Source organism: Anolis carolinensis, chromosome 4, assembly GCF_035594765.1.
Source record: "Anolis carolinensis isolate JA03-04 chromosome 4, rAnoCar3.1.pri, whole genome shotgun sequence".
Lineage (NCBI taxonomy): Eukaryota > Metazoa > Chordata > Lepidosauria > Squamata > Dactyloidae > Anolis > Anolis carolinensis.
Genome location: NC_085844.1, coordinates 99,640,937 through 99,666,764, shown reverse-complemented (window position 1 = coordinate 99,666,764; position 25,828 = coordinate 99,640,937). Strand labels below are relative to the sequence as shown.

The 25,828-nt window shown below is 42.1% G+C and overlaps 1 long non-coding RNA gene across 1 annotated transcript; it reads left to right on the top strand.

Moving 5' to 3' along the window:
• The first annotated feature begins 2,117 nt into the window (after window positions 1-2,117).
• On the top strand, window positions 2,118-17,298 carry LOC134299037 (uncharacterized). Its single transcript, XR_010006199.1, has 2 exons — window positions 2,118-2,427; window positions 17,023-17,298. It is a non-coding gene; the product is annotated as an uncharacterized LOC134299037 (long non-coding RNA).
• The last annotated feature ends 8,530 nt before the right edge of the window (window positions 17,299-25,828 follow it).

The window sequence follows — 25,828 nt, the reverse complement described above, 5'->3', positions numbered from 1 at the left end:
GCGGGAAGGTAACGGCGCTCCATGCAGTCATGCCGGCCACATGACCTTGGAGGTGTCTACGGACAACGCCGGCTCTTCGGCTTAGAAATGGAGATGTGCACCAACCCCCAGAGTCAGGCATGACTGGACTTAACGTCAGGGGAAACCTTTACCTTTTACCTAATAATATATTGTATGTTCATTTGATTTGTAAGCTGCTCTGAGTCCCCTTCGAGGTGAGAAGAGCAGGATATAAATGTAGTAAATAAATAAATAAATAAATACACTGTCAGTGGTATTACAATAATGACATCAGGCTTGAATTTGAAATGTGAGACTGCAGTATCTTATACATTGGACAAAGTCACCATCATCTTTATTTCTTATCTGCCTTTCCTTATGGATTGAGGTGGGGAACAACAGTTAAAAACACATAAACCAGTTAAAATATGTGTGAGCTGTCATCTAAAGCGATTGATCCAGAAGGATTTCTAGGCTACAAACACATTCTTTCAGAAGAAGTATAGCTTTATCTAGGACTGGTTGGCTGACATGCCTAGAAGCCCAGGCTTGAACCCTTGACAATAAACACCTCTTCTTTATCTAGATTCAATTTCAGTTTGTTTTTCTTATCTAATCAACTACCTTCTCCAGGCACACATTTAGAGGAGGTACAATATCTTTAATTGAACACATTTTTTAGGTATGCAGAAATATATTGGGTGTCATGGGACCATTGGTAGCTCCTTGCCCTCATGTGTTTAGATCAGGGGTTCTCAAACTTTTAAAGTTACAGAATCTTTTTTGAAGGAAACATTTATTGTGGAGCCCCCAAGAAATGTTTGGACACAGGAGCCGGATTGCATGTTAAAATTTGACAGATGGGCTGAGCCAGTGGCAGATGAAAAATGTTTGTGTGAATTAATTTTTTAAAAACATGAACAAATTCCTATGCACACTGCACATGAAGAACAATTTTAACTTAACAGTATTTCAGAAGAAGACTGCAGGGGCCATCCAACCTTTGCAACAACAACAACAACAACAACAACAACAACAAGGGGCCACCCAGTCCAACCTGCTTCTGCCCTACAGGAAAAGCACAGTCAAAGTATCCCCAACAGATGGCCATCCAGCCTTTGCAATCATCATCATCATCATCATCATCATCATCATTACAGGGGCCATCCAGTCTAACCTTCTGCCATCCAGGAAAAGCACAGTTAAAGCAGCAGTGCAGAGGCATTGCAGGCCATGGCAGCAGAGGCAGAGAGGCTCCGTAGGTTGTGCAAGTGGTAGCAGGGCTCCACAGACCACGTTCTTCCTAGGCCCCCACGGACCACAGTTTGAGAACTGCTGCTCCAAATGATCTTTTCCAATGGTTCCCTATAGATATTAATCAGCATGAGAATATAATTGTACCTAGTAGTATGCTATATAGCAGTTCCTTTTTTGAGGAATAGCTATCACCAAACCCTAACATCTGAAATCTCCCAAGAATGAAACAGGAACCACTGAAGTATAGTGACCTTGATTCTCAGAACAGTCTGAGCCCATCCAGACATGCCCATATTCCATACCCTGTGGCACTTTTACAGTAGGAGTCCAAATGAAGCCTCCAGTAAAAGAGGATTAATTTGAGATGAAGCAGGAAAATGTTACTTTATCCTGAATTAATTTGATAGCCTATTAGACCCATGTCTTCCTGAAAGGCACTGGTTTAATAGGCTATGGGCCCTGTGGAGACAAACTGCCAGGTAGTCCTGGGACTACCCAGGGACCCGTCCACACACCAATCTCGTACGTTTTAGGCTCCTGGAGCCTAAAAATGCGAGATGCCTTCCCCCCTTCCTGGCCCCCACCCCTAAAGCACTAAAAATGTTTAAAACTTACCAGGTTACAATTAGGTCTCCCTGCACACTTCCTGGAACATACCAATGACGCACGAGGAGCCAGGGGAGCCAGGAATGATTTGGGTCTGCCACCTCCTTGCACATCATTGGTATGTTCCATCAGGCCTGAAGAGAGACCTAATGGTACATGGTAAGTTTTCCTTTTATTTTTAAGGGTTTTGTGGGGGGTTTGGGGTGACCCTATGACAGTGCGGTAGTTACCACACGGCCATGGGGAAAACCCATAGGAAAGCCCATTCCCCCCCAGGTGTGGGGACTTAAACTCACTTTGGAGTGGGTTTACTTAACCTGCTCTCTAGCAGGTTAAATGTATGTCTGGAAGCACCCCCAGGCATTCCAGAAAGAGGCCATTTGTTGACGGAATTGAACACAACTGAAAAATCCAAATGCATTAACAGAGACACATTCCTTCTGTCAGTACTCAAGAAAAGACCATCCAATAAGTCAACGATAGAGATCACGGCTCTATATCCTGCTCTGAAGCTGATTTGAAGTATATAGATAAAACATGTATCATCTAAGACTTTCTGGAGTGGTAAGCAACTGTCTTCTCAATCACCTTGCCCCTAGGTTAACACGTTAATTCTATATGGCATATTATCAGGGCTTTTACAATGACTGTATTTATGGGTGGGTTTATGATGTTGATTTCTTTCATGATTCTAGTTTTCTTCCTCTTCACTGAGTAGGTGATGAGGTAGAAGTTAGCTTAGAAGTAACATTTGTAATGAATTCTTCCATTTGTTGCTATGTAATATATTTAAAATATCAAGTACAAATAAGTTTGGGCTTCAAACAGGTTTTAAGCATCATGATTTCTTTGCTCCAGTGCTGATCCTTCTGAAATGTTGCATCTTTACAGATTGGAGATATTTTAATTATATGTGCCAAAGTGCTGGATTGTAGTTCCAAGCAAATCTCATAGGTGGTGTTCATCATTGCTGTCCAGAAATCGGATGATCACTTTCAGCATTGCAAGTTGGGACATTCCTTTTTGCATATCAACACTGTGTTTTTTATTAATATTTATTAAAACATTTGTTATACCTCATTTGTTTTACAGCAGACCCATAGTATTCACTATTTTCAATATTCAATACAATAATATTCTATGTTCAATATTCAATACAATTCTACAATACATTTTTGCATCCACTATTATTTTCACACACACACACACACACATGTATATGTATGTGTGTGTATATCTATATAAAAAAAAGTGTAATGGAATCGCTCCAATGGACAAAACAACATAACTAAAGGCCCCCCAACCTCAAAATTTGACAACACAACCCATTATCCACGCCTCTAGGTTGATACAACAAAACTAGACATCCCCAACCTCCATGGGGCCTACAAAACCCCAAAAACTGGAATGGCCCATCTGCACCTGTGCCAAAGGCCAGCTCCCACATGGATAGAACAACCCCCACCCCCCCTCCCTCAACTCCTGGCTGAGAGGGAAAAGGAAAGGACCAACGCCACCAGGCATGCCGGGAGTTGGAGTCCAAACACACCCGGAGAGGCCTAGCCTGCCTTACCTCTTTCCACCCCTGCTACTTCAGGCTCCATTTAATGGCCTGAAGGGAGGTGCGGCCCTTGCACATGTCCACACTAATGGCGCCGGGGCAGAAGGGAGCACTGAGGCCTGCACGGAGCCCCTCGACACTGCCACCGCCACCCTCCGCTGAGGCCTGGCCAGGAGTGGGGCCAGGAGAGGTGGTGAGGAGAGGGCCCCTCGGGCCTTCTTTCTCTCCTTGCCCTGTCAGCCCTGTGGGAGACTGGTATGGCAGAGGCTCCTAGCAAAACCCCACCCTGGTGGGGCTCCTCTTCCCCGCACCCCACTGCCCTAGATAGGTGAGTCCTTCGGCTGTGCCTGCAGTGAGGTTACAAAAGGAGAGACAAAGGACGCGCTACTCAGTCGGTCCCCCCTTCTTCCCAGGAGGAGGAAGAGGGAAAAGAAGGGAAGACAGATCCTCGCCTGCCCCTCTCCCTCACGAGACAAGGCACCAAAGTTGTGCCCAGGCCGCTCTGTTACTTCTTCTCTTGTCAGGGTGAGAAGGAAAGGGCCCCCCTCCAAGGCCTCTCTCCCTTCACCAGTCATGGACCCAACCACCCCCAACACCCCGGGGAAGAAGGCAGAAGGACATCAGCTCTCCCTCCTTAAAGGTCCCCTGCCTCTGTTTTGGCAGGAGGAAGAACCAGGATTCATCTACAACAGGCATGAGGCAACTTCGGCCCTCTCTCCAGGTGTTTTGGACTCCAACTCCCATAATTCCCAACAGCCTCAAACCCAGGGGGAAAAGAAAGGCTGTTGAGGCTGTTAGGAATTGGGGGAGTTGAAGTCCAAAACACCAGGAGGGCCCAAAACAGACATTCCACACAAGAAACCAGCTAACCAGCTAACACCTCCCAAAAAAGTTTCTTCCAGGTAGTAACCACCCAGACCTTAAAGCTCCAAGGCTATTCAATACTAATCAAGCAACTCCATGGCAACATGCACACCTGCCCAGTTCTTTCTACCACCATGAACATTCCACAGATATGTATATCAACCCCTTTGTAGCCCACCTTAATTAACACTGAACAGCCTTGCAGCTTTAAACCAGGCTGCCTCCTAGGCCACACCAAAAAATATAATCCACTTCACTGTGCATTTTAAACAGCTGTGTACAAAGGGCCTCATAGAATCCTGTTCTAACCAGATAATATAAGATTATACATATAATATCTAATAATTACTGTGGTCTAATAAGAATACAGAACAATATAATCTCTAAAATCACAACACTACATAACACTCAGAAGACAGGGTAATTCCAGACAGGAAACAATCAGGCCCAGCTAACACCTCCCAACAAAGGATTCCCCCAGGCAGGAAGCACTCACCCTTGGAAGCTACAAGGCCATTCAATGCTAATCAAGGTAACTAATTGCAGCATTCATACTTGCTGCACTGACACTATTCATTGCTATTCGACCTGGCCAACCAAGAATTCCACAAGGTAGAATGCGCCCAGCCTTGAAACCAGCAAGGCTATCCAGTGCTGTTCAACCTGGCCAACCAAGATTTCCCCTAAATGGAAAACCCTCAGGTTTTGAAGCCATCAGGCCATTCCATCCCATTCAACCAGCCCAAGGAAGGAGGGCCCTATATACAAAGCGGGCAGACTTTAAAACACCGAGGCTATTCAGTGCAATCCCAATTGGCCACAGCAGTGTGCGGTAGGGCACAGCTAGTATATATATAAAATCCCATATCACCATGCTCCCCCCCCCCCCCCCTTGAGCCACTTCTTTTACACATAATCTGCCCAAAATTTCATTTCCTCTTGTGCAGGTAATTTTCCATCCTTCTTTTAAAATCCTCTTTCAATAAATTTTCTCCATACAACATCAAAATCATTTTGTTTCCATATCCCTCTTTTAACTTTTAATTTACATGTCAGCTTATCATTTATTGCTAATTTCCCTGCTCCCTTGTACCACTCTTCTATTTGTATATTTATTTTCCTTTAACAGTTCCTTGCTATCACCAATCTTGCTATTGTTAATAAATTTGATATTGCATCTTTTTCTTCTTTTTTCAACTGTTTATTGTTATATAAAGATAATCATCATTCATCATCATTTAATTACTTATTAATCGCCCTCCATCCAAGATGCTCTAGGCGATTTACAAGCTAAATTGTAAAGGATAAAAATACATATAAATATTGATAAAATTAACATAGATCAAAAGCTCTAGTAAAAAGCCAGGTCTTAAGTGCTAGGGTAAAAGGCCCTAACTCACGCATGGCTCTCATATAGGACGGCAAGGCATTCCATAAGGCAGGGGCAGAAATAGAAAAAGCTCTGTGTCTGGTCCTTTCCAAGTGCACTTCTCTAGGACCCGGTATATAAAGTAAGTTGCGTTGGGATGGTCATTGTGACCTCCGATGATGGGAGAAGGAGAGACGGTCCCTAAGGTACGATGGGCCCTGGCCGTAAAGAATTTTAAAGGTCAAAACTAGCATCTTATATAGACCACCGTAATCAGTTGGAAGCCAATGCAAATGCTGCGGCACTGGTGTTATATGGCATTTCATGGGTGTTCTTGTGAGTAGCCTGGCTGCCGCATTCTGAACAATACGGAGCTTTCGGGTCGTAGACATCGGAAGACCAACATACAGGGCGTTGCAATAGTCCAGCCTAGACATGACAGTGGCATGGATGACTGTTGCCAGAGCCTCATCAGATAGATAGGGTGCCAATTGCCTCGCTTGTCGTATGTGGAAAAAGGCCTGTTTGCTGGCAGCAGCGACCTGAGCTTCCATTGTCCGCTGCGAATCCAAAACGACACCCAAGCTCTTAACGGTAGGTGAAGGAGATAGGGCAGCACCATCGAAGGTGGGTAGCAAATGGTTCAGACCAATCGAGCGGCCATGCCAGAGAATCTCAGTCTTCGCCAGGTTCACCTTCAGTCTACTCACATGTAGCCAGTTCGACAGAGCCTCCAGACATAAGGTGAAATTGTCTGGTACTGACGTTGCTCCAGGCTCCAAGTGCAGAAGGAGTTGGGTGTCGTCCGCATATTGATAGCAGTCTAGGCCGAAACTCCAAGCCAAACTAGCAAGGGATCTAACATAGATGTTGAAGAGAAGAGGGGAGAGAATTGCACCTTGGAATTGAATAGTTTTTGTTTATATTTTGTTTATATTTGCTATTCTTATTGGTGTTAAATACCATTTCCATATCAACTTATAATAATTTTCTTTAACCCGTACTGATAATTTTTTTTCAAATGTCTGTCTCTATAACTGTGACCATTCAATTTCATTTATTTTCATCCCTAAATCTTCCTCCCAAATCTCCTTGATTTTTTTTAGTTTTCCTTCATTGATTTCATTTATTATTTTATATATTTTACTGGTTATTCCTTTCAAATTTTTATTTTCCTCTCTATCACTTCCATTTTGTATTAATTGATCAAACTGATTAAGCTTACTGTCATTTTTATTGGTTTTTTAACCCATTTTTATCCATTGTTCTAGTTGTATACAATGGAACCATGACAATTTTATTTCCCTGAATTCTTCCATAATTCTTTCCTTTTTCATTTCATCCTTTATTTAATCCCCTATTTTATCCATATTTTCCCTTAATTTTTTTTATCCATTATGTTTTTTAGATTTTTTTTGGAAATTTCCTTTCCATTATAATTGGGGTTATTAATGAACTATCCACTATTAACTTTCTATTATATTTGTTACATATATCTAATACATTACTCTACATTGGGTTATCAATTTCCCTAATTTCTTTTCTCATAAACTCTTTTTAAAAAATTCCAGATTTCTTCCTCTACTTTATTTGAATCTGTTTTTAGCCATTCTATATCCAACTTATTTATTATTCCTTCTATATCCAATCTCAGTCTATTTGCTTCATAATACTTTTTAATATTGGGAAGTGCTAATGCTCCTTCTTTTTGAGATCTGTACCAAAACTGTTTATGTAATCTATTTCTTTTACTGCCATTACTATATTTATTTATCATTTGTTGACATCTATTCAGTTCTTCTTCTGTAATCTGAAGTGGTAGCATTCTAAATATAAAGTTTATCATCAGAAGTATTTTCATTTTTACTAATGCTATCTTTCCAAACCAAGATAAATGTATATTTTCATATTCTACTAATTTTTAAACTATTTTCCATATCAACAGTATGTTTTATAATGTTTGCACTTTTTAGCAAAATGCCCTGTTTGGTGGAAATCTGAAACACAAACAAATTGGGGAGGTGATTTGGATTAATTTGTTAAAACATGTCATAGTGACTGAGCATTTTTCTTGTTGAGGTGTCTCAATTTGTCAAGAGTTGTTGAAAAGAGATTCCACCTAACCACTAGGAAGAATTTCGTAATAGTAAGAGCTGTTCAATAGTGAATCAGAGGGTTTTGGAAGGTGGAGGCCTCTCCTTCACTGGAAGGCTGAGTGGCCATCTCTCAGATGAGTTTTAGTTACATGTTCCTATATGGTAGGAGATTGAACTAGATGATCTTTGTTATCCTTCCGTCTATACGATTCTTCATTCCACGATCTATATTTCAGTTGCTTCTGTCTTAAGGTTTTTGGCCTTAATCCTTTGTAATTAAAGAAAATTTGCCAAAATGAGCAGCATTCAGCAATCTTTTGCTGTAGAACATTATCTGCTGAATACATAGGTTTATAAATACCTAGGGAATTAACAGATTTCTTTCCTGATTAAAAGATCAACAGTTTCCTAACTCCACTAGGAAAACGTCTCTCTTGTGGCCGTAGACAGAAAAAAATGGGGGGGGGGGTTTTGAAAATTTCAGAGGGGGGTTGAACCCCTAACACACACACACACACACACACACACACACACACACACACACACACACACACACACACAGAGCTACAGACCTGTCAATATCTGCTTAAGATAGTGCCTTTTTTGCATCTCATAGACTTTGCATGCGGATTTGGTTAACCAGTTAAAATTCATAAGTAAACCAGGTTATTTTTTAGCTAATTTTATACACTTGGCAAACATGTTCAGGCAGTTATAAAATCGACAAGTATAGTATTACTTTTCTATGATTTCTTTTTAAAAAACTACCATGAGATATCAACAGTTTGCATCATCAGTGGATAGTTGAATGAGCTATGTTACAAAACAAGCATATAAACAGTGTGTCATGTTTTTCCATTGGAACATCTGTGGAATCCCATACATGCTAACTCTTCCAGTAGTATCCAAGCATTAATCAGAGAGGTCAATATAGGTGTATGTATGTCCTATCTGCATTGGATTGAATATAAGAGTTTTTTGTTTGTAAGTGGGAGTCCTGGTAGAGACTTTGATTCATATCCACTAAAATGTGGTGGAAACTTCTTGTAGGCCTCCCCAGGAGTAGACCTAATGAGAGTGGGGGTCAACATACAAAAAGAAATTGAGAAAGATGTAGTACTTGAGCTCCTGTGTATTTCTTAAGGATCATACTGTTCACTGTTCATAATTTTTACACACAGACGCACAAGGGGGGGGGGGGGCGGATGTATCTTAGTACTTTTTCATTAAAAGCATAGGTTCCCAATTTAATTTTGAGGCCAAAGGTTTGAATGCTTTGTTAAGTACTCAGGTCAATGGTTTAAGCAAGTATAATCATCTGTGTAGACTAATGTAGTCTACATATTTTATGGTTTTGAATTGAACGTTTACTCATAATAAGATCAGCAAAACCATGCTTGACATTTTATATCTATATCCATATCTATATCTATATGTCTGGTTTTCAAAATGCCAAAAAACTGTAATTTCAATAATCATTAAAACAAATCTGTGTAGGAAGTCAGTAGCATCAGCCTTATATTTCAGCTGTGTATTGAAAAAATGGGATTTCTTTTAAATAAATTGTCTATTCAAAATTGGACACAGGCATATTATAAGGTACACATTTTGATGTAGTCCATTTACACTGAGGGCTCATCCAGACAGGACCCAAAACATGTGAGGCCATGCACTTTTACCGGAAATGTCCGAACAACGCCTCCTGTAAAAGTAAAATAATTAGGGACAAAGCAAGAAACCCCTGTTTTGTCCCAAATTAATTAGGTACTGGATTAGACCTGGGTCTTCCTGAAAGATCCAGGTCTAATCTAGTGTGGGCCCTGTGTGGACTGACCCCTCAGAAGTCCTGGGACTTCTGAGAGGGCAGTCCACACAGTCCTCTCATATTTTCGGGCTGAATCAGCCCAAAAACCCCAGAGGGCTATAACCCCCTTCCCAAAACCCCTGAAAAACTCATTTGAAAATGAAAATAACTTACCTGGCCACCATTGCCCTGGTGCCAGAGTCATCATGGTGCATAAAAATGACACACCAGAGAAGGGGGTGAGGTGGGATTTTCCTCTTTACCCTCTCCCTTCTCTTGCCACATCATTTCTGTGCGCCAGGAGGATTCCAGCACCAGGGTAATGGCGGCTGGGTAAGTTATACTTTTTTAAAGGGATTTTAAGGGGTTTTGGAAAGGGGGTTAGGGTGTCTCGGTGTCCTCCCAAAAGATTCTGGGATCACATCTAGACACCCAGTGCTGAAAGCTCGGGCTTTCAGGCCGGTGTGGGGACAGAAGGCTGCCTGGCCTGGGTTTTTTAAACCCAGGTTGGCATGGAGTTCTTTCCTATCTGGAGCCAGCCTGAATCAGGGCCCTTCCACAAAGCCATATAACCTAGATTATTCAGGCAGATAATCCACAATATCTGCTTTTCTGGGTTATCTGAGTCCACACTGCTATATAATCCAGTCCAATGTGAATGTTATACAACTGTCTGGAAGGGCCCTCCGTCTATTTGTCCATCTAACCCAGTACTGTTAATTCTGAGTGGTAGTGCAGTACAGTAACTCTTAAAGATTTCAGACAGAATATTTCCCAAATCCTACTTGGAAATCTCTAGTACTTCTCTGTGGTTTCTAATTCAAATGCCTAATCAGGACTGATTCTGCTCAGTTTCTGAAATCAAATAAGCTGGGGTGCCTTTAGAGTGGCATGATGGTTGATTCTTGTTTTTTCAATAAAAATACTCATGAAACTGTATACCCACCATACCCATGCCAGCTTGATCTGAATCCCTGGCAGCAATGAGAGTCTAATTGGTCCTAGCTGCCAGAGAAAGAAAATTTCCTTGTATTTCACATGAAGCAAGACAAATATGGTATTCTGAATAAAAAATATTTACAAACATTTTTGTTTGACTTTTCCACAAGCAAGAATCTTTTTTGTATGCTAAAAACTGTCTTAAGAGGATAACCAGAAATGATATGTAGTATGGTTGAAATAGACAACCAGTAATGAGGAGCCCCAATGGTGCAGTGTGTTAAAGCACTGAGCTGCTGAACTTGCAGACCGAAAGGTCACAGGTTCAAATCCCGGGAGTGGCGTGAGCTCCCGCTGTTAGCTCCAGCTTCTGCCAACCTAGCAGTTCGAAAACATGCAAATGTGAGTAGATCACCGTTACCTCCGGCGGGAAGGTAACGGTGCTCCATGCAGTCATGCCGGCCACATGACCTTGGAGGTATCTACAGGCAACACCGGCTCTTCGGCTTAGAAATGGAGATGAGCACCAACCCCCAGAGTCAGACATGACTGGACTTAATGTCAGGGGAAACCTTTACCTTCTTTTAATGAGGTGGGGTGGGAGTGGAGGAAAAATTGGCCAGGTGAGGCTGCTGGAGAAGTTCAGTGTAATGCCTATTGGCATATGTTGGTGCAGACCAAAATCTCTGCATCTTGATTTATAGATCACTTATGGCCTTCACCAGCAATGGGTTTAACGTAATTGTGAAAGGGGCCCATATGTATACAGAGCTATAAACACAGGACCTGATTGCCTGTGGTTACATGTATGTACATCTCTAGGCATGTGGAGCCTTTTCATATTTCTACCAAATGTATGGCCAGTGAGCATTTCAGCCATTGAACTTAGTTGTTACCAATTGTTCCCAAGCCATAGTACCTGCAAAGTTCTAAGAACGACTGAGGTTCCTTTCAGGCAGGGGAGAAAATCTTTTTATCCCACCGCTGCCACCAATTGTAACGATGTCAGAAAGGGGGAGAAATCTTTTTTTAAAAATCCCACCTCTGATACCAATTGCGGAGATGTGGAGATGGAGGTTGTTTTTATTAATTAATTATTATATATTTTATATCCACTGCCACCAGTTATTAAAGATGTTAAGGGGATTATCAACTCTTGCCACCACTATAGAAGATGTAGCCACTGGCTACTTAGAGAGGAGACTTTTAAATCTTGGTTTTTCTTTCTTCTTGTTGTTTATTCTTGATGAACATGTGTATATGACAGAGACTGAGATGTTTGAGAGAACAATAACAAGTTTATTCAGGCACAGGCTTAATGGTTACAACAACTTCTCTTCTTGTTTGAGGCACTTAGATTAACAGTTGCAATAACAGAATGAGGTGATTCAAACTTCCTAAAATGTCACTTCTTTCCCCACTGCTTTAACCTACGGTCACCCTGTGAATTACAATCACAGTCTATCTGTTCCTTATCTGGAAACAGGTTACTTTAAAATAAGTCACCAAACTTATTTTTAAAATTCACTCAAAATCAAACATTTGAGCCACCCTGATTCTCCAACTGAGAATCAGCCTTCCCTGTGTCTCATAAGAACACAGACTCTAAAATCAACCTTCCCTGTGGTTCTCTGACCACAGACTGACTTCCCCTCCAAATTCTACTCTCTCTTCAGCTAAACCAGTTGGCTCCGCCCCCTTCTCCATGGCAACCACTCATGAGAGCAGAGTAACTGAAATACTGACTCTTTTAAAACACAGTTAAACATGACTTTTAAAACGCAGTTAAACATGGCATCTGTAAACTAAAATTCATACTTCTTTACACCTCCCAACCCATAAAGATTATTTTTGACTTTTCTACAACCTAGAATAGTAAAAAATAATATGGATTGCATCTAAAAATATACATCAATACATAGTAACATACATTTAACATATAATCTTAACATACTATCATGCAACACATAAACCATAAACCTTTACCTCCTTAATACACTAAGTTACCTCGCCTATAACTCTATAAGGAATTATCATATATACATTTCGTAGGGATCTCCTTCCCCATACCACCTGGTACAAGTTATAGACATTTCACCCTGCGGAGCATTCCAGAGGTTAACATGTTGCCAATGACAATTATATTTATTTTTCCCAACAACATAATGAACTCCCTCTGTTCCAAAATGTCTTTTACGAAATTTCCAACAGTCATTCAAGAAGTCCTGGGAAACATAGTTCACGTACTTTCATAGAATCTTGAAAGTAAATTGATGATGATTGAAACTGCGAATCTCTGACTCGTAGGGGTCTTTAAAACTCTCTCCATTGAAAAACAACCTTTGCCTGCTTCTTAGTTTGCTGAGATTAGCGATGACTCTCAGGCTCAAGATGTTTATCTTCTTTTCCTCTCTCACAGAGATGTTCCCTGAGGTACCGGTCACTGCTCTGTCCTCCTTCTGTGTGTCCATTGGTCCTTTAGGTTCTCCTGCACACAGTAATTCTAATTGACCAAATCTGGTATTTTCCTGAGGTAAATCTTTTCCTGGCCACAACTGTTGACTCGATTCTGTATTTGTAGTGACTAAAGAGGCAACCACTGAGTAGACAGAATCAGTCATTTCCCAAAATTCCCTCAGAATTTCATCTTCCTTCTCATCTTTACTGGGAACCACATTGTTTGCTCTGTTAGCACCAAGCAACTTCATGTCACTATCTTTCTCTGGTAAAACTTTTGTTAGGGCACAGTCACTTTTCAAACCATTATTCTTTATAACAACATTCATTTCTTTACAGTGCTCAAGTAAATCATTCTCATCAATGACTGGCACTTCTAAATCCTCCATTACTACAGCTTGCTCTACTCTTGTGTCATTACAGCACTGAATAGGAATCTCAGCCACTGGTGACTCATTTACCTCAGCCACACAATGAACTCCAAGCTGCGACACAGACAATTTCTCTTGGAGGTCTACGATTCTTCCATCTCCAGCAGAACCCTCTGCTTGGTTGAAATGAGAGCTTATAAGATCATTAGGGTCGTTCTTTTGAGATGGCTCCGACTCTAAAGGATAAACTTCTACTTTTACAGTACTTGAGATACTCTTCATACTCCACAACTTTTCTATCAATTGGTCTCTGTCCCTCTATAAATCCATACCAATTTACTAACTTATTCCAGTCTGCAATAGGAATCAACTCATAGTCCACTTTATTCATGCAATACTTTTTTAAAGTCTGAGTTTCTGAACCTGCAAAAAGTTTCGCGTTGTCAATGGTTCCTGGGTAGTTATCAGGCTTTCCCGCAAATACAGGTCCCAATACTCAAAACCCACGTACCTCTTCCACTTCATGAACCACTTAAAGTCAATCAGGCACCAAGAATCCCCTGGGCACAATGGCATTTTCACAAGTGGTGTGAGCTCAATCCGCTGCATCTCCACATCTGGCTTCAAATTAGCCATTATTCTGTCATTGTCAGCCTCCATTTTAGCAGTCATAATGATGGGAGTCTCTGGTTGTGCCACTACAGAAGGTTGAGAGAGCATCAACCTTTGTCTTTCTATTTCTAACACAATTTTTCTCAACTCTGCCTGTCTTTCTCTCTCTCTTTCTTCTGCCTGTATGTCTTTCTCCTTCTCTCTTTCTTCCATTTCTAATCTCCTTAGCTCCAATTGATATTTAAGAGTCAATTCTGACATGGTTGCTTGCTCTGAGTCAGAACCTTCTTCTCCCTGACACACCTCTGTCTCCTCTGTTATCTTTTTCTGTCTTTTGGTGGCCATCTTTCACCAATTTTACCTCACAACCTTTCTTTTTAAGTGATCTTAGGTACTGAATTAGTAATGTTACACAAATCCCACCGCTGCCACCAATTTGCAAAGATATAAGAACGACTGAGGCTCCTTTCAGGCAGGGGAGAAAATCTTTTTATCCCACCGCTGCCACCAATTTGTAAAGATCTATGACCGGCTGAGGTTCTTTCAGGTGGGGGGAACCTTTTTAATCCCACCGCTGCCACCAATTTGTAACGTGGCAACCACCAATTGGCAAGGAGGTGCCTCCTATTTCAGCAATGCGCAACGACCAAAGACTCAGGGAGGAGACCTTTTTTCCTTTTTTTTTCTTTCTTCTTCTTCACTTAAGATGGTAGCGTAACTTAGTTTAGAATATATGTGACAGAGGCTTGGATGTTGAAAGAACAATAACAAGTTTATTCAGGCACAATAACTTCTCTTCTTGTTTGAGGCACTTAGATTAACAGTTGCAATAACAGAATGAGGTGATTCAAACTTCCTAAAATGTCACTTCTTTCCCCACTGCTTTAACCTACGGTCACCCTGTGAATTACAATCACAGTCTATCTGTTCCTTATCTGAAAACAGGTTACTTTAAAATAAGTCACCAAACTTATTTTTAAAATTCACTCAAAATCAAACATTTGAGCCACCCTGATTCTCCAACTGAGAATCAGCCTTCCCTGTGTCTCATAAGAACACAGACTCTAATATCAACTTTCCCTGTGGTTCTCTGACCACAGACTGACTTTCCCTCCAAATTCTACTCTCTCTTCAGCTAAACCAGTTGGCTCCGCCCCCTTCTCCATGGCAACCACTCATGAGAGCAGAGTAACTGAAATACTGACTCTTTTAAAACACAGTTAAACATGACTTTTAAAACGCAGTTAAACATGGCATCTGTAAACTAAAATTCATACTTCTTTACAGTACCCCACTGAGCTACTGTATTTACAGGACTCAATGCTGACACTTTTTGTTTAGTTTGTCTGCTACAACTGAATCATATCTTACTAAGCTGTCCAAACCAAACACCGCAGTCTTGAGTGTTATGTGAACACCCAGTGGGAGACCAGCATTGTACCAAAGGTTTTCGGCTGACTTGATCATTATGTCAGTTACAAGTCATATTTTCCTCTGCAGGCTGAATAAAAGTGCAACATGGATTGCAGAATGATAAAAACATACTCAGGCCTGACACATATTTTTCCTTCAACACCCCAACCTACAGCAAACAGCAGCAGTCTATATTAATGGGTTTCCTCAGTCTCCAAGAAGCTAAGGTTTATGAAGTTATTGATTAAAGGTTTTGCTAATTGATCATAACAGGATATGCAGAAGACAATTTTATGTATAGAGACAACTACGTATATTCAACTCCACTAAAACTCAGCATTTGGTTAGGAATAGCAAAAACAAAGGAATAAAAAAGAATGAATGAATAGAAGAACAGTAAAAATAGACAAACAACATTTGATAAAATTTCAAGCAAGCTTTGTTCTCCACTGTTGGTTACTTTAATTTCCAATCGGCATCTTGCATTAAATACTCAAATATGTTCAGTTTGGCAACTAATAAAAAGGAAAATCCTTGATAATTGTGAGAAACAAACAGTGGGATCTCTAAACAATATGACTCTGGACCTTACGTTCTTAACTAGGAAGAAACTATGGCATCATTTTTCCAAGGTCATGCCTTCCCAAAGATCATAATTCTCCAAAAGAAACTACATGTATGATCTGATTTGAGATGGCCTATTCTGTTAGGCAGAGAGAGTTACAGCTCAGGGGTGAAGCACACATTCTATATCCAGGCACTCATGAGTGCTAAGTGCTGGGCATTGGGTGAAGACAACCCTTTACCTGCTAGTTAGGAAAGCACCTACCTATTTGCTGACCTTGGGGGTGACATTTTATGTATTATAACTCCCAGAATCCTCGTTCCGGGTACATCACTGGCTATGCTCTCAAAGTATTCAGGGAGCGAAAGTTCAAAAACAAAATTTTTCAAGATCTATCTGCTTGAGTAAATCGGTATCATGCAAGGTTGATTCCTTCAATTAATACCAGGCAAATGCAGCCAACATAGGCAATGTCCTGTAATGATGGGAATTATTGTCTAACAATAATTATATATTATAGCTCTTGGTATAATAAATAGATCACCAGGATTTTGGTTTTGGGGGGCAATTACCAGAAATGGTGACAACCTAATTGCATGAGCAGAAGTGCCTCCTCTGGATTTAAGCCCCCCTCCCATTATTTGATGATTTGTAAAAGGTGATGTGTGTGTGTGTGTGTGTGTGTGTGTGTGTGTGTATACTGCTTCCTACTATGAGATCACTATAGATGAAAATGCTAGCATGTGTCTCCAACATTTTCCTTAAAATACAAGATTGCTTCCGACACTACACTCATTAATGCTGTGGCCATTCAAATGTAGCAAGTAATATGCTTTTACTGTTTCCTTTGGGACTGCTTACTATAGAATAAAGACCTCTCTGGAAGACTGCTTTTTATTCAACCTAGATTTCCCTTCCCTCAATTTGAGGAAAACATTTCCTTCTAGCCTGAATCACTTGCTATCCCTCATTGCATTTATATCTTCAGAATATCTTTAGACAGTTACGTCTTTTCTTCGTTAAGCCAAAGAGCATTACTTAAGAGAGTGCTGCTTAGCTTTTCCTTTGTCTAACTTTTGACATCATTTTACTTTCTCTAATGATACAGTTTCTGCCAGATTCACAGCAAACCATCGCGTCAAACCAAGCTTTCAGGAAGCTGGGTGAGAATCATTTCATCGGATGCCTGAAGCTACACTGAGATAGGAACATATGCATATTCTCCAGATTTCAAAGAAGATAATGTCACCATCTGCAAAACTTGTGACTTCATTTCACAATCACAGCTTGCAAGAAATCTTTCAAGACTGTAGGTCCTAAGATCCACATTTTCCTAATACTCAAGTTTAGTATATTTGCATTAAAAGTGATCTATACAAGTGTATGCCTGTTTTTAATTGAGTACTAGGCATGAGCGATCCATTAAAAAAATGATTCTAAACTCGCTTTTAAAGTAGGGGGCGCTGTAGCTTCATTTCTGAAACTACTTCTGATTTTTGTCTCCAAAATTTGTGGAACCTAACAAATATTCAGAATATTCAAAAATAATTCGTTAATGGCGGACACGCATGCGCAGTGGCCAAAAACTGCCCCAGGGGGGACATTTACAGGGCCCTCCTGCCCTCATTTTTTGAGCTATCCTGATCAAATTTGGTACAGAGGGAGAACACATTCAACCCTGCAAGCTCACCAAATTGCAGAATGTTTCCCTTATCCTATGATTTATGGTGAATTTTCATAGCTTATATAAGAACCCATTTTTTTTAAATTGCAGTAATTTGTTCCTGCTTTGAAAGTCTTATTTCCTGTTCCATTGGGTTATCTTCACTGTGAAAGTCCTTCTTATACTTGGGTAACTTGTTTTGTGGCTGAAAATCCGAGAAAATGGTGGACATTGGTGGACAGGACACACTGCTGCTGCAATGCGCATTGTGCTGCCACAGGCATCTGGGAAGGAGCCCTTTCCCTGGATACTGGCAGTGTGGGCAGCCTCAGTGCACGTGTAAAGTTCACAGTGCGAACCCCTGGGTGCAAGCCAACATGTTACCGCCAGCCAAAAAGACAGGCATCGCGCCGCACACCAGGAAGGAACCTGTGGGCCACAGCGGAAGGGTCTTTCATTTGGGAAATGTGATGGTACACAGATCACTTAGGAAAAATGAGAGAAAGCCAGCCCGGCATGGTCCGCTGACCACCAGTACTCCATCATCTTTCCACAAGATGACAAGGCCCCACCCCTTGCCGGACACTGTCAGCTGGCCACCACCCCCAGAAGACCAAGCTCGCATCTGGAATGTAATGAAAACAATTTAAGACATACAGTTGGTGTCTTCTGAACTGGGGAAAACAAAAGAAAAGGCCTGCCTGATATGGCCTTTCCTTATGCATAGGTTTTGCATCCACACATTCAAAATATTTTTTAAAAGAAATTCAGAAAGTATTCCTTAATTTGGCCACAAACCAAGCACTACACTGATGTTTGAGCATACCCTGCTGCAGCCTCCCACCATTTCACAGATCCTTAGGCTTTCTCTAGCACTTGTTTGAGTTAATTACCATTTTACTATGCCATTTTATACTTTTTTTAGTATAAACTGAGAGTACTAGAACCAAACCCCACTGGATACAAGGGGCTGCTGTACTCAGTGCACACAAGGATGATGTTTGTTTCCAAGATCATATAGTCAGAATACGTATTCGTTATTTGACAAGTAATAACGCACACATTTGAATAGAATATTTCAGGTTAAATACTGCAGATAAAACATTTTCTACCATTTCACATTATTAAAAACACACATTTGTTCCAATCAGAAATCCACCTTTAGTTCACACAAACAGCAGATGTGATAGTGAAATGTTTATTGGATACACCATTTAAGAGTATGTGGTGAAGGTAAGGCATGACTGAAGTTTTCCCAATGAGCTTTAGTGTCTGGTGACTTCCACATGAGGTATTCATTCTAGGTTTTAGTCTAAACTTTGAAGAACTATTGAAACTATAAACCTTATTCCTAACCTATCTTTTAGAAATCTTCTTTAAGGTTCAATCCAAATTCCAAAGGAGATTCACTGCTCCATTATATGGATGCCACTTGTGATTTTACTATACCTACTTAAAAAAACTGATGAGAGAGAACAGAAGAAGACAGGAGTATGAAAATACACCCACACACAGAGAGAGACTTTGGACATGCTGCTGTAAGATGCATTTGATGACTTTCCTTTGCAGAATTGGTGATAAGGGAAACACATTCATATAGGAAAGATGTTTAATCCAGAATATAATGATTACATCAATACACCAAGTGGCTGTTTTACCGCAGAAGCAATTATGTATCAGGACAAACAAAAATCAATCTTTTTCCGTCTTTGTGGTAATAAAAACCTACTTCCCAAGGTAAACTTCAAAGAAAAAAGTTGCTTACACACCTTATTGCTTTCATGTTTTTTTATTGCTTCTTTATGATGCCCAGAATGGATTCCAGGTTAACAGGAAAGTGGATATATGCCCAGTTTTAAACAGCTTTTCACCTTAGTTTTGTACAGCAAAGTCAACACATTTTAGTTGGTCATAAGTGCTTTTTTTCCTTTAGGGGAATTTTTTTTTCGTGTCAGGAGCAACCGGAGTTGCTTCTGGAGTGAGAGAATTGGCCGTCTGCAAGGACGTTGCCCAGGGGACGCCCGGATGTTTTGATGTTTTTACCATCCTTGTGAGAGGCTTCTCTCATGTCCCCGCATGGAGCTGGAGCTGATAGAGGGAGCTCATCCACACTCTCCCCAGGTGGGATTCGAACCTGGCAGCTTCAAGTCATTTAGTCCACTACGCCATCTGGGGGCTCCTTTAGGGGAAATCAAAACAATAAAACCCAGTTGTAGTACACTTCAATGTTAAAAAAGTTAGATAAACATCTAGACAGACAAACATAGAGGGAGTAGACAAGATAGTGAGCCTGTGCTTTGGCATCCCAGAGTCAGCACAGATTGAAGAGGGTAGAGAAATCAAAATGTTATATGGGAAATTTTAGGAACCCTTTACAAAACTGGAGAATTCCAATCATTGCAGGGAATAACTCTCAAATGCATTGCTTTTTAAGGAAACCAGTGCAGCATTGGGAAATTCTGAAATCAAAGCATTAGGAAACTTGACTAGCTCATGAAAATTATTTTGTTCCTTATTGTATACAATAAGGGTAAAATCGTCTCCTGCTTCGCAGCCCTCCTCATACCATTGCCCCGCTCCTGGTCACCTTGGGCCTACCATCGCCCACTGAACTTCTTGAGGATCTGATGGCGCCGACCATTGGTCCATCTCAGCCTAGCTTTGCTAGCTGGGGAGCGTTTGAACCATCTTACATCCGGCTTGGGAGGCTGGCGGGGGAAGCCATAGTGTACGACATCAGTAGCTGTCCTTATTGGAGAAAGGCGAATAAACCCTCTTCAATCTGTGCTGACTCTGGGACACCAAAACATAGGCTTGCCATCTTGTCTACCCCCTCTATGTTCATCTGTCTAGATGTTTATATAACTTTTTAACATTGAAGTGTACCACTGCTGGGTTTTATTGTTTTTTATTTTCATTGTTTTGTTTGTTTAGCACAGTGAGGAAGGTTAGATTGAAGTGCTGAGGGAGGGAAAAGAGATAGTTACAAGACTTCCTTTGAGTTTACTGGGTTATGATTTTGATGGGTTTTAGAAAGTGATTGAGGGTCAGAGTAAGTATTTGTAAGTTGCAGAAGGTTAGGGTTAAGAATAGTCATAGGAGGGTATGTGTGAGTAGGGTTGAGAAGGATCAGTGAGAAAGAGTGGGATAATATTGAAGGTTTTGAGTGGTACTGTTGGAAGGTTTGGGAAAGTTGTATAGGAAAATGAATCAGATTGGAACTCATAGGAATAATGAACTATCTCACCTGCGTGAACTTATGGGGAAGTTGTTTAATCTTGTTTTATCACAACTTGCAATATTATACGAGAAAATAGACCACCTCTTCAAAGGAATTTCTCTTATGGTGAAAAATCCTGTTCACTATAACACCTGGAAGGAAGAGGACATAGCGTCTGCCATTCCGACGGAGGATAATTGGTAACTGATCTTTGGTGGGGAGGGAGGAGAAAGGCAATCAGAACATAAAGAGGAACTTCTGAAGGAAGCTGAGGATGTCGAGAGTGAGAGAGAGCTTCCACATTTCCAAAGGAGAGAAGGGAGGGCTGGGCATAGCGAAATAGATCTGGGACCACAACGGACAATTACAATTGGTACATTTGAGTCTGACCTTTATATATTGGGCCTAGTGAGCCATCAAAATTATTTACCTTAAACAGAAAAATTGGCATTTAAAATAACAGACTCATGATTGAATAGATGGACCTCTAGGAAAGCAGTCCAGAAGTCCCTTGCTCAGATACTATTTATGAACCCAAGTGTAGTCAAAATTTATTTATTTATTTATTTACAGTATTTATATTCCGCCCTTCTCACCCCGAAGGGGACTCAGGGCGGATCACATTATAACACACATAGGGCAAACATTCAATGCCCATAAACACATCAAACAGAGACAGAGAGAGACACGCAGAGGCAAGTTAACCTTCTTCTGAGGGGATGTTCGATTCTGGCCACAGGGTGGAGCAGCTGCTTCATCATCCACACTGACGGCACTTCCTCATACCAGGTCGTAAATTAGTTAATCTTGCCTCCCCACTTTTTATAAGTGGTACCTTATCTCCTACTTGATAGATGCAACTATCTTTCGGGTTGCTAGGTCAGCAACGAGCAGGGGCTATTTTTTATTTTTAATTGACGGGTGCTCACCCCGCCACGGGCTGGCCTCGAACTCATGACCTCATGGTCAGAGTGATTTAAGGCAGCTGCTCAACAGCTGCGCCACAGCCCGGCCCCATTTCTTGGCTACACAGGGACTTCCAAGCTCGGGATTGCTCCATACGCCTCATCACCACATTTGAGGATAGTTCTCTAACTGAAGAGCTCTGGACATGTAAACCCCTGTTGAATTCATGGGGAATCAACATTAGGAAGGTATTTCTGGATCCCACGATTCATCCCCTGATGGCAGGCTTGGATCTGCATCTCCGAGATACACTTAGATCCAGAAGGGGCAGTGCCTATAATTCCCTAGTTAGGTCCCCTTCATTGCTAGGAATCCGTTTAGTGTCACTTAATTCAACCCTAGTCCCTTCCCAATCCATTCCCGACTCCTGCCCACAGACATTGCTTCTGTTTAGTGAATCTAGTTCCCCTGATTGCTCCCTCCTATCATCATTGCAGGTTTCATCCCTAGATACTAAGAAAGATAGAATCCTGAGCAGCTCCCCAGCCATGGAGAGCTGACTAGGGCCTCCTAATGTTAGCGCCTTTCCACCTGTTGCCGGGGGGGGGGGGGGGGTTTGGACTGGAGCCGGGAGAGATGACCATTGAGGTTGCATGGGGGAGGAGGAAGGCTTGTCACCATTATCCCAGGGTAAGCGCAAAAGAGTCCTTGCAACCCTGGAGAAGGATAGGAGTGGTAGCCTCCATGGCAGTCCCTCCGGATTGAAGGTACTGCTGCTTAATGCCAGATCCATCAATGGTAAATCAGCTATCATCCAGGATCTGATCAGTTCAGGACCATCCTATCTTTGTGACCGCCTTTCCCCCTACAAACCTGCATGATCTCTTCATTCGTCGGGGGAGGCCCTCTCTCGCTCCCGCCTCCATCGCAAGCATGGTTGGTGGGGACAAGAGAGAGAGCCTTCTCCGTGGTGGCCCCCCGGTTCTAGAACTTGCTCCCCAGGGAGATTAGGCAAGCCCCTACCTTGGCAACATTCAGGAAGAGCTTGAAAACCTGGCTCTTCACACAGGCCTTTGGCTAAGGATTGCCCATCTCAATGATAAATCTTGCATTTCCCCATCAATTGCACTTTTCTGGTCTTGTCAATTTGATATAGCTATAGGGCCTATTCCCATCTCTCACGAATCTACAGCACTTTATCAGCTACCTCATATCTACAAATTTATACGGTGCACTTTACCATTTTTAAATTTTGATGTTTCAATCATGTTTTATTAAGTTGCTATTTTATCTCTATATGTTAATGTTTAAAATTTTATAACTGCACTTTTTTCATTTGATGTGTTTTACTTCGTTTTTGTTTTTACCTGGGCATGACCCCATGTAAGCCGCCCCGGGTCCCTTCAGGGAGATGGTGACGGGGTATAAAAATAAAGTTATTATTATATTATTATAAAAAAGGTAAGGTAAAGGTTTTCCCCTGACGTTAAGTCCAGTCGTGACCGACTGGGGGTTGGTGCTCATCTCCATTTCTAAGCCGAAGAGCCAGCATTGTCCGTAGACACCTCCAAGGTCATGTGTCCGGCATGACTGCATGGAGCACAGTTACCTTCCCGCCAGAGCGGTACCTATTGATCTACTCACATTGGTAAGTTTTTGAACTGCTAGGTTGGCAGGAGCTGGGGCTAACAGCGGGCGCTCATTCCGCTCCTGGGATTTGAACCTGGGACCTCTTGGTCCACAAGTTCAGCAGCTCAGCTCTTTAACACACAGTGCCACCACCAGGGGCCCATTATATTATTATATTTTCAACCAAATTGCTGGAGCAGGAAGTAACAGAGCAGAGGAGAGTTACTTTTTAAACCACAACTCCCCATAATCTCTCAATGTGACCAGTGAACACCAGGAGGGAGGGGGATATCTAATCCCGCTGGGAAGGGAGTTCCACAGCCGAGAGGCCACCACCAAGAAGGCTGTCTCTCATCCACACTAATCACACCTGCGAAGGTGGCAGGACTGAGAGCAGGACCTCCCCAGCTGATCTTAGCACTTGAACTGGTTCATAAAGGGAGATATGTTCAAACAGGTAGGCTGGACCTAACCGTTCAGGGATTTATAGGCTTAAGCCAGCTCTTTGAATTGTGCTCGGTAGCACACTGGCAGCCAGTGGAGCTGATGTAGCAGGGGGGTTGTATGCTCCCTGTATGCCGTTCCAATAAGGAAACTGGCTGCTGCCCGTTGGACGACTTGCAGCTTCTGAACAGTCTTCAAAGTTAGCCCCATTTAGAGCTCGTTGCAGTAGTCTATTTGAGACATAATGAGAGCATGGACCATCGTGGCCAAGTCTGGCTTCTCAAGGTACGGCACACAAGTTTTAATTGAGAAAAAGCTCCCCTGGCCACCGCTAAAATATGGGATTACAGGCTCAGTGATAAGTCCAGGAGTACTCCCAAGCTGCAAACCTGTTTAGGGGGAGTGTAAGCCTGTCCAACAGAGGCTGTAGCCCTATACCCGGTTCGGCCTTAGGACTGGCCAGGAGTACCTCTGTCTTGTCTGGATTCAGTTTCAGTTTGTTCGCCCTCATTAAGACCAACACAGCTGCCAACCACCGGTTCACGACCTGAACAGCAGGTGGAAAGGAGTAATAGAGTTGGACATCATCTGCGTACAGATGGCATCAAACTCCAAAACTCCAGATGATCTCTCCCAGTGGCTTCATGTAGATGTTAAACATGGTGGACAGTACTGAACCCTGCAGGACCTCACAAGACAATGGCTGCAGAGTCGAGCAGGTATCCCCAACAACAGCTTCTTGGAACAGTCCTCCAGAAAGGACCGGAACCCCTGTAACACAGTACCCCGTCGAGTTCTCAATTTAGATCATCCACTAAGGAGACCAAGACTGTTTCAGTTCTCTGGCCTGGCCTAAAGCCAGACTGTGGTGGATCCAGGTAATCAGTTTCTCCCAAAAACACCTGGCGTTGCGAGGCCACCACACGTTCCAAAACTTTACCCAAAAAGGGGAAATTGGAAACTGGCTGAAAATTGTTCAATTGAGTGAGGTCCAGTGATGGTTTTTTCAACAGCGGTTTTATTATGGTCTCCTTTAGGTCTACTGGAATCTTGCCTTCTTGCAAGGAGGCACTCTGCCAAACCCCTTCTGGCTTCCTTCATCAGCCAGGATGGGCAGGGGTCCAGGATGCATGTGGTCACCCTCACTTCTCCAAGGATCTTGTCCACATCCTCAGGTTTTAATCCATTAAAATTAGACAAGCAGGTGCTCGTGTTACATCTTCAGAGACTTCTGGTAACATGGTGACCAGGTCAGAAGGGTTCAGAGTGACTTTATCCATAAAGAACAGAGCAAATGCTTCACAGTGAGCTGCCGAATGATTAGGAATCCTGTTTTGTGGGACGGAACTTAACAACCCTCTGACCACTCAAAACAGCTCAGCTGGATTGTTCCTTACGGATGCAATGTCAGTCACAATGGAAGATTGCTTTGTGGCCTCCACTGCGGCAGAGTACACCCTTATATAGGAACATACCCGTGGTCTATCTGATTCAGTACGAGTTGAACACCACACATGCTCTAGTCTCTGTTTCACACGCTTCATCGCTGCCTGTTCCTCATTGAATTAAGAAGCTAATTTAGCTCTGCAATATGAAATGGGATGCTCTGGAGTGACCTTGTCTATTGCCCTAGTCATTTCCCTATTCCAAAGCATCCCCAAGAGCTATTCTGTGGCTGTCTGCTGTTGCTGACTACTACCTTCACTCCGGATACCGACGCTGTCTGCTTATCCCGACTTTGAACCGGCTTGACGACGTTCTCCTGCTCTGCTCTTTTAACTCCTGGCTTGGCGTTTGCTTCTGCAGCAGCTTGGCGCTGCTGGTTTATCCAGACTTCGGACCGGCTTGATGACGCTTTCCCGCTCTGCTCCTTTAACTCTTGGTTTGGTGTATGTTCCAGCAGCGGTTGCTGCAAGCTCGCCAGCATCTCGCTGTTTTGCTGGCTTTGCTGCTCTCAACTGGGAGTTCCCTAGCTCAGTTTGGGCGTTTGTTTGTTTTGAACTCCTTTTGTACTTTTGAGTCTTGGGAAAGGTTTGTGGGCTTCAATACTAC